Here is a 7,767-nt window from a genome sequence, read left to right as displayed (position 1 = left end):
TATGTGAATGAGCAAAAAAAGGTAAAGTCTCTGCCTGGTTTGGGTAACAGTATTCCTTTTCATTCTTCTAGTCTTGTAGTAAAACAGTCATAGTACCACTCCTGGCCCACTTTGTGGACAGATATGTACAGATCTCTGCCTCTCACGCTTCATCCCCACACTTGTCTACCTCTTCTTACTCTCACTGTATAATCCTGGAATACAGATGTGGTTATCGCTCAAAATCACTGATATAAGCCTTTGGACAAGATGCTGTTTCTCTTCCATAATGTGGGACAAAAGAGGTTTTTCATCTGGCAGGACGTCTTCCAGTATTCAGCATCCTAAGCATGCAAATCAGTTCTCCAGCCAGTATGGACTCTACCATGTGAGAATCATCACTCAGTTCTGTCCACAAATTTTGGAATTTCTTGCCCTGCCCATACAAAATGTTTTTCTTCCATCTCTAGAAGATAGTGAAAAGGTATGATAGTAATGACATGCCTGCAGTCCTCCCTTCCTCAGATTACCTGCTGAAAGTACACACAGGGCAGCTGGAATGGATGCAGAAACTTGGACTAGTGTTGAATAGCAATGACTTTCATGGAGCCACCTGCAGTGAAAAGCTTAGTGGTGTTTTTTTTTCCTGCTGCTGGGTTTGATAATGAATGAATGGCATTTTTATTAAGCAGAGAACACAGTTGTTTTTTTCAACCCTTTTTTTTTTTTAACCTTGGACCAATAAGAATGGGTTGTGACTGGATTTGTTATAGTTCTGTTTATTCTACATATAAAAGAGCAGAAGTTACAATTTGATGCAAGTCATCTGGTGTGTTAGACTACTAGCTCCCCAGGAAGCAGGGTTACACTGTGGTTGTCACCATGAATGATCACCAAGCATAGGCAACATCTGTGTTAGATTCAGCATTTAAATTCAATGCAAGGTTGTGACAAGTTCCTCCAGCAAAAATAATTTACAAGCAAAGACAGCACAGATGCTATTTCTGTTTCTCTCTTTACTTCTGGGATCCAACGTCTACCAGGCTCTACTAAGTAATCTTGGTTTAGGTAAAGCTGTGAGTGTGACTTATTGTTTACCAAGTGTTCACAACTGTAGATCAGGCTTGTAGTTCCTCCTAGCTTGATTATCTCTTTCTATCTTATGCCCTGAACTTTTAAAGAAATTATAATACCTAAACAGTGTAGGATATTTGTTTAATTAACAAATATGCCTAAAGTGCTTAGAAACCAAGGTCCCTCTTGTTAGATGCTCTACGGAAAACAAGGATATAGTTCATGCCCAGAAAAGCACATAAACTAAATTCTCTGGGGTGCACTGATGTTTTCAAAGCATCAACCTTGCTTATTTGGACAGAATGGTCCAAAAATCAATGTGAGACAATGTTTCTATTCCCTAAAAGTGTAGTCATTCCATCTGGTTTTCTAAAATAGAAAAGGTTGCCTGCTCCCGAGGGAAGCTACAGGCAATATCAAAAATTCTAGTTTGGGTTTTGAGTAGAGGCACTTTTCACCCCAGTGCTCAGCTATACTTGCAGGCTCCTTCCGTATTCAACAACATTTAAAAGACTTGCCAATACAGGCTTCTAAAATATAGTAGGAAAAGCACCATCAATTTTCCTTTTTTTCTCCCCCAAGCTCTGCAGTGCTGTTTGTTAGAAGTATAATGAAGACACTGTAGGCTTAGTACAAAATTGCCAGTATTCTTTAAGCACTAGAGAGTTTCGTAAAGTTCTATCTACTACAGAGGTTCAGGGCTTCTCAGAACAAAACACGTTCTGTTTTATTGGTGTCTGTCTTACATGGCTAATACTGCAGCAGAGATCAAGATCAGATAAAATAAGAAAAGTGAGTAATGAGCATTCTGGATAGAGTATGAGAGAAAGAGAAGAAGTAGGTACACTTCAATACCTGCTGAATTCATTTTACTTGGCATTGGTGAGCAGTTACAAGAAAATAAAATACTTGCCTGTCTCCTTTATCTGCATGAATCTGAGTTGAGAGAGTATGTTTGCTTATACATTCAACTGCCTCATGTCAATTGTGAGCTGAGGCAAGAAAAATAATATTGATAAAGTTAAGCATGTTGTTTCAGGGGAGCTCTTTAAATGACACCAAACAGTTTTCTCAAACTTTCTGAACTCAGGACTAATGTCTTCACCACTGTGGCATAGCACCAAAATCAATGACAATAGATTAACTTTAATATGCTAGGTGTAATAGTTACATTTTGGAAGAAATATAATCTCAAATTGTCTTTGGACATGCTGCTAGAACAAATAAGGCCAGTACATACAGAAGTTAAATGCCTTTCAACCCATGTTAATAGAGATATATGCAGTTGATACTACCAAACAAACATTTTACTTCAATAGACAGAACTCTGGGTTGTCTCTCTGATGGCCTTGGGTGTGATCATCTGTTGCAGCCACAAAAATAAATAAATAAATAAATAAAATAAAATAAAATAAAATACTAATGCTGAAGGCAGGTAAATTAACTTCAATAGAAGATTATGTCGTTTAGTATGGTAAAACACCTGTAGCTCATAAAATAAGTTAGAAAACATTTCCAGATCCATTTTGTGCAACTTTTTTTTTTTCCCCCAATGTCTCTTCCATTCCCTAGGGTAAAGATTACTGGAGTTACAGTTTTCAGACATTTTTACTAATACTCAGTAGCTTTGAGTTTTTTTATTTCTTCTGGAGGTGATGCTAATTGCTTAAGAAATAGGTTACCCACTAGAGGAAGGTGTTTAAGAGCTGAGCATCCAAATGCCTTCTTCATTCATTGTTTAAAAGGCAATTTCAAAATTTAAAGCTGACTAAAGAGTGTCAGATAGCTGGGAGATAGAGGACAGTCAGAAAAACCCTTGGGGATTACTTCTATTTGGTTGAGCAGCTCAGAGCGCTTGTCAAACCTTAGTGGTGTAAGTTACTTTGACTTCATGAAATGACAATCAGAGGGTGGCTGAGATGAATTCATAGTTTAAGTGTCAGACTTGGATTTCAACCAAGCTCTTCATCTGAGTAAAGGCTTTTTTTTTTTTCCCCCCCTCTTGCAGCAGGTTCCACAGGCTGATCATGAACTCCATTTTGAAATTGTTCATTTTAGTTCCTTTAGCTCCTTTTAATAGTTCTCACCTCTCTGAGAAAAACAAACAAAAAGCCTAAGTAACCCCAAATATTTCCCTATTTAAACTGTAAGTTGAATTCAGTGGGCAGTTTTAAAGGTGCCACTGACTACATGCAGGTTAAGAAGACCATAATTCTCACTCCCCAAAGAACAAATTGAAAATGATTTTTAATGAAACTGTAAGAAAAATTCTAAAATTCTTGATGCTATCTGTCTCTTCTGTGTGCTTTTTCTTTGCAAAGGACTCCTAGAATTATTTGTGTCTCTCAATACAGAATTTCACACTATTGGATGACAGTTTAGGTGTGACATAAACAAGCTGTTATATGAAAAATGAAGCAGAGAAAAATGTTCATTATATGCTGAAAATTAAATTATTATATTAAAAGATACCACAGTTAACAGTGAAAAAATAGTATCTTAAAATAAACTGTAGAGTTTAAGCTATGGAATTAATTCACTGTCAGAGAACATAGAAGCAATTTAGACCAAATTTAACAGGATTTCAGAGATTACGCATTTATACAACAGATTTCAATTTAATGTATGATAGGCCTATATCCACCTTTCATGTTCATTGGCATGCTTTTCCTCCTCTTTTTTGAGAAACACCAAATACAGGATGGATGGATGTCTCACTTGTAGGACTTTGTTTCTGAAAAGATATGAAAGACTATCAGAATTAGAAAGTACAGGAGTTGCAGAGTGGATAAGTTGTTCAAGAAAAGGGAGAATACAGCAGGTACAGCTGAAATAATAAATATCACCAGCAGAAGGTGATAGGTGGAGTTTCTTAAGTACCACCCCTGAAACTGATATTTTTCAATATTTTCATTAATAACATCAGCATAAAAAAGGATCATGTCAGTACAGTGTACTGAATATGTTGGGCTGGTATCTGTTACCATGAAGGACTGCGATAACTGAATGACCATAGGACTGAAATAACATAAATGCAAGCGAAATCACAATTTCTATATGCAAGATGATACACTTTAAAAATACCATATATCTCAGATATAAAATGGGAGTTTTGTTGTGGAAATAACTGATAAAGAACAAGACCTGTAATTTCAACTAGTTAGCTACAGGTTAATGACAAGCTATCAAGAAAATTGAGGACTAGCGAAGGCAAATGCAATTCTTTCATGTCTGAGGAAAGCATTTCAAGGAAAGAGAAATTCTAGTATCATTATAAAAGATAGTGTTAGGACCCCATCAGGTATACAAGATATACTCCTGGAAGTGCTGAAAAATAGGAGTGCAAAATGGATCAGGTACAGAGAACTACAAAACTATTTTTATGCTGTGGATATGGGCACTCTACAGCATTTTATTCCTACACCTTGCTAACGTATGCCTTGATTTTCTTCCCAAGAAAATGGATGGAAATGGGACCATGAACCTCCAATCCCAATGCAGAACCAGAATCCTACTGGATCACACATCTGAACCTGGAAAGTGTCCCTGTGTTCTAGAGGACAGATCTCACCTAATCTGCCCGAGTGAATAAAAGCCTGTCTTTCTATTTATACTTTGAAGGAGACAAAAAGAGTTTATTTTTTCCTAATGTTACAAAATGAAGTCTTAAATGGAACAATTGCTATCTATAAATAGAGAGGAGCATTAATACCAGGAAGAGAGAAGATCCAGATGATAAAGCTTACATAAAAGCAAATGGATAAAAGCAGACTATATACGTGTTTAGCTGCTCCATAGCAAATATCACTGCAGTTAAATTCTGGACAACATTTCAAAAGGAGACCCAGTTCTCAAGCATTACTGCTTTTAAAAATGGAAGTTCAAGTGCCTGGGAGGAAGATTGTTGGATTTCATGCTTATGAAAGGAGAGGCCAGGACTCAAAAAATCCTACTAAGCCTTCCTTTGGAAGATTTCACCAGAATAATTGTTGTCCAATGGTTGTTTCTAGTTCATTATTAGTTGTTATTTAACTGTAGCTCCTCTCTCCATCCTCTCTGTGTCTCCTGTGGGGGTAGAGGAGTCTGAAGAATTGAAGTTGGTCCTGGAAAAGGAGAAAGGAAAATGCTTCTTTTAAACCTTTTTTTTGTTTGTCTTTTCATTTCTCACTGCCCAAACCTATTTTAATTGGCAATCAATTAATATTGACAAGTTGAATCAGTTTTGCCTATAGCAGTAATTGATAAACAATGTCACTGTACTTATCTTGACCCATGATCTTCTCATTCCTGTGAGTTTTTCTTCCCATCCCGGTGGGGTGGTAGTGGCAGAATGCGTGAGACACCAGCTGAAAGTTTGGCTGTTAACCAAGGCTAACAAGCCACACAGTCACATCAGCAAGATGCATACAAAGATGGGGAAACAGAGCTGTTCCTGAGGCTGTAGGAAAGAAAAAAATTCTAGGAGAGAATGAAATAATCTAAATTCAGTTTGCTTGTGGCGTTAGCTAATTATGATCAACAATCCTTTTTTCTGTCTCAGAAAACCAACTGAGAAGACACTCACTCTTTTAAGTGTCACCCTCTAGAGTCATATTTTTTCTCTATTGTTGCAGCAAAACTACCCACAAAAAATATTTTTTTCAGAACCATATAACAAGTCTAACGAATTCTTTTTATATCCAAGGAATACCAGTTTGAGCACATCTCTTTATTATAGTCCCCTAAGCATTCTGAGGACAGCATGTGCACTTACTTGACCTGCAACATTTTATATTCATAACAAAAATGTCCACTTTTTACATTTCTGAACATTTTAAGATAGTACTAGGCAATCCCCTCAGTAATAGTTTAATATATCGGCATGACATTCAAAGCCTGTTGTATGTGTGCCTGGAGGGTGCTGAGCTCTAGAAGGAAGCACAGCTGAGGGTGACACTGGGCTGCCAGGTGAAGCAGGCTGAAGCTCACTTGTAGTCAGCTTTAGATTGTGAGTTTGGGAAACAATCATACTGTCAGACGTCAGAGAAGTTTTCTTCAGAAGACTAAGTGGATTTGAGAGATTGTGATGACTAAAATGTTTTTAGCACGCTTTCTGTGACTTACTGTAGCGCATTCCATACTCAGATGGTTGCTCAGAGAATGCAGCCTCTGAATAGCTCTGAGACTAGTGACATCTTCAGGACTTTTCTTCCTGTTTCTGAGGGACAGATGAGGAAAAAGGCTAGGTTAAATAATGTGGCTTTGTAATGGAACAGTGATCTAATCTGTTTCTTTGTTCTTTCCACTTGCCTACACAGAGAAATCTGTTATTTTTCAAGTGACGATGCAAACACAATAACTTCACTCTCATGCATATTGGATACAGGAGTTCAGAGGGAGAAAGAACACCTGTCACACGTTCACCTTACTCAGTACTGCCCATAGGTAACCGATGTGGACAACAGATGCTTTTACTCACTTTCAAATGGTAGAAAGATTCAAAGGCCCATATTTACTCAGACAGAAAAAAATTGATAAATTCTGTCCTTCAGGCAGCATTTAACGTTCTCCTCTGAGGACACGGACAAGGTCACCCAAAGACATCATTCCCACTCACAAATTTTGGTCACTCCCCCACTTGTGGGAGAAGAGGCATGCTGACTTGTTTCCATGGATATGGTGGAGCACAGTACAGCCAGGGCACAGCTAGTAAGGCACGACACGGCACTCCAGGTATACCAGTTTGAATGCACTTATCTTCAGGATAGACACTGTTTCTTACCTCTGTGTGAACTGGCCAGGCTTCTGACATGATTCAGCCTGCACCGTTTCCTCAATGTGACCACGTAAAGTCCTTGTGGATGATAAGCTATTACAACAGCAACTAGAGGAAAATGTCTTTAAACAGAACAATCTGCAAACATACCTCCCTCTACCTGCTGTGTCCTTTTGCAGCCTCTTCCAGCCCTGCTCTTGGTCAAACAGGCTTCATCAGACTTCTAGCTGCAGAAAATATAGTGTTAATCCTCTGCATCAGTAAGAAACTATTTCTGTGCCAAGCACCAATTCTTCCCCATCATTTCTTAGGGTATGTTATGCTGCAGACTCCTAAATTCTTGCTTTACACCTCCTCCTGTCTGTCTCAAGCCCCCAAAACGTTTCCCAAATCTGCCTGTTCACTTCCTCACGCAGACAGATAAATATTCCATTGCTTCCCCACTCCTCATCCCAACATAACAATTCAGACACAGAAAACACACTTCTCCCTGCTGTCCTCCCACTGCTGTTTTAGGGGAAAACACTATATTGCATCTGTAAGCTTCAGATAAACAGCCACTACCTGATACAGCATTATACAATTAGTGTTCAAGTGGCAACAAGATCTGCCTGTTAATTATTAGGGCTACTAAATTGGGATTGAAACTGCCTTAGTTGTTCCTATGATTAAAGAAACAAGAAGGTTCTATACACATCTGTAATGAGTTATAAAAGAATGCAATATTAAGGGGATATTGCTTTCTTTATGGGGATAATTTTTGCTTCACACATGCAGAGTTCTACTACCCTTCTGTCTCTGGTCTGAGTATATTTTTATCTTCATTTTGTTTTGATAGCATCTGTTTTAGAGAAACAGTATGTTTTCTTGCATGAACCAACTGCTGTATATAGGGGCTAGCTAAAGAAAATGGCTTCAAAGCTCAAACTCCTTTCTTTTGGTTATGTGTTTTTCAAGGC

General features: G+C 38.0%; 1 long non-coding RNA gene across 1 annotated transcript; it reads right to left on the bottom strand.

Annotated features, from left to right (window-relative positions):
* Positions 1-3,690: 3,690 nt before the first annotated feature.
* Positions 3,691-7,336, bottom strand: LOC110354393 (uncharacterized). Its single transcript, XR_002406283.4, has 3 exons — positions 6,959-7,336; positions 6,157-6,250; positions 3,691-5,491 (listed from the first exon to the last, which is right to left on the bottom strand). It is a non-coding gene; the product is annotated as an uncharacterized lncRNA (long non-coding RNA).
* Between the last annotated feature and the right edge of the window lie 431 nt (positions 7,337-7,767).

The sequence above is a fragment of the Anas platyrhynchos genome, chromosome 2 (assembly GCF_047663525.1).
Source record: "Anas platyrhynchos isolate ZD024472 breed Pekin duck chromosome 2, IASCAAS_PekinDuck_T2T, whole genome shotgun sequence".
NCBI classification, from domain to species: domain Eukaryota; kingdom Metazoa; phylum Chordata; class Aves; order Anseriformes; family Anatidae; genus Anas; species Anas platyrhynchos.
This window is presented reverse-complemented; position numbering and strand designations above follow the sequence as displayed.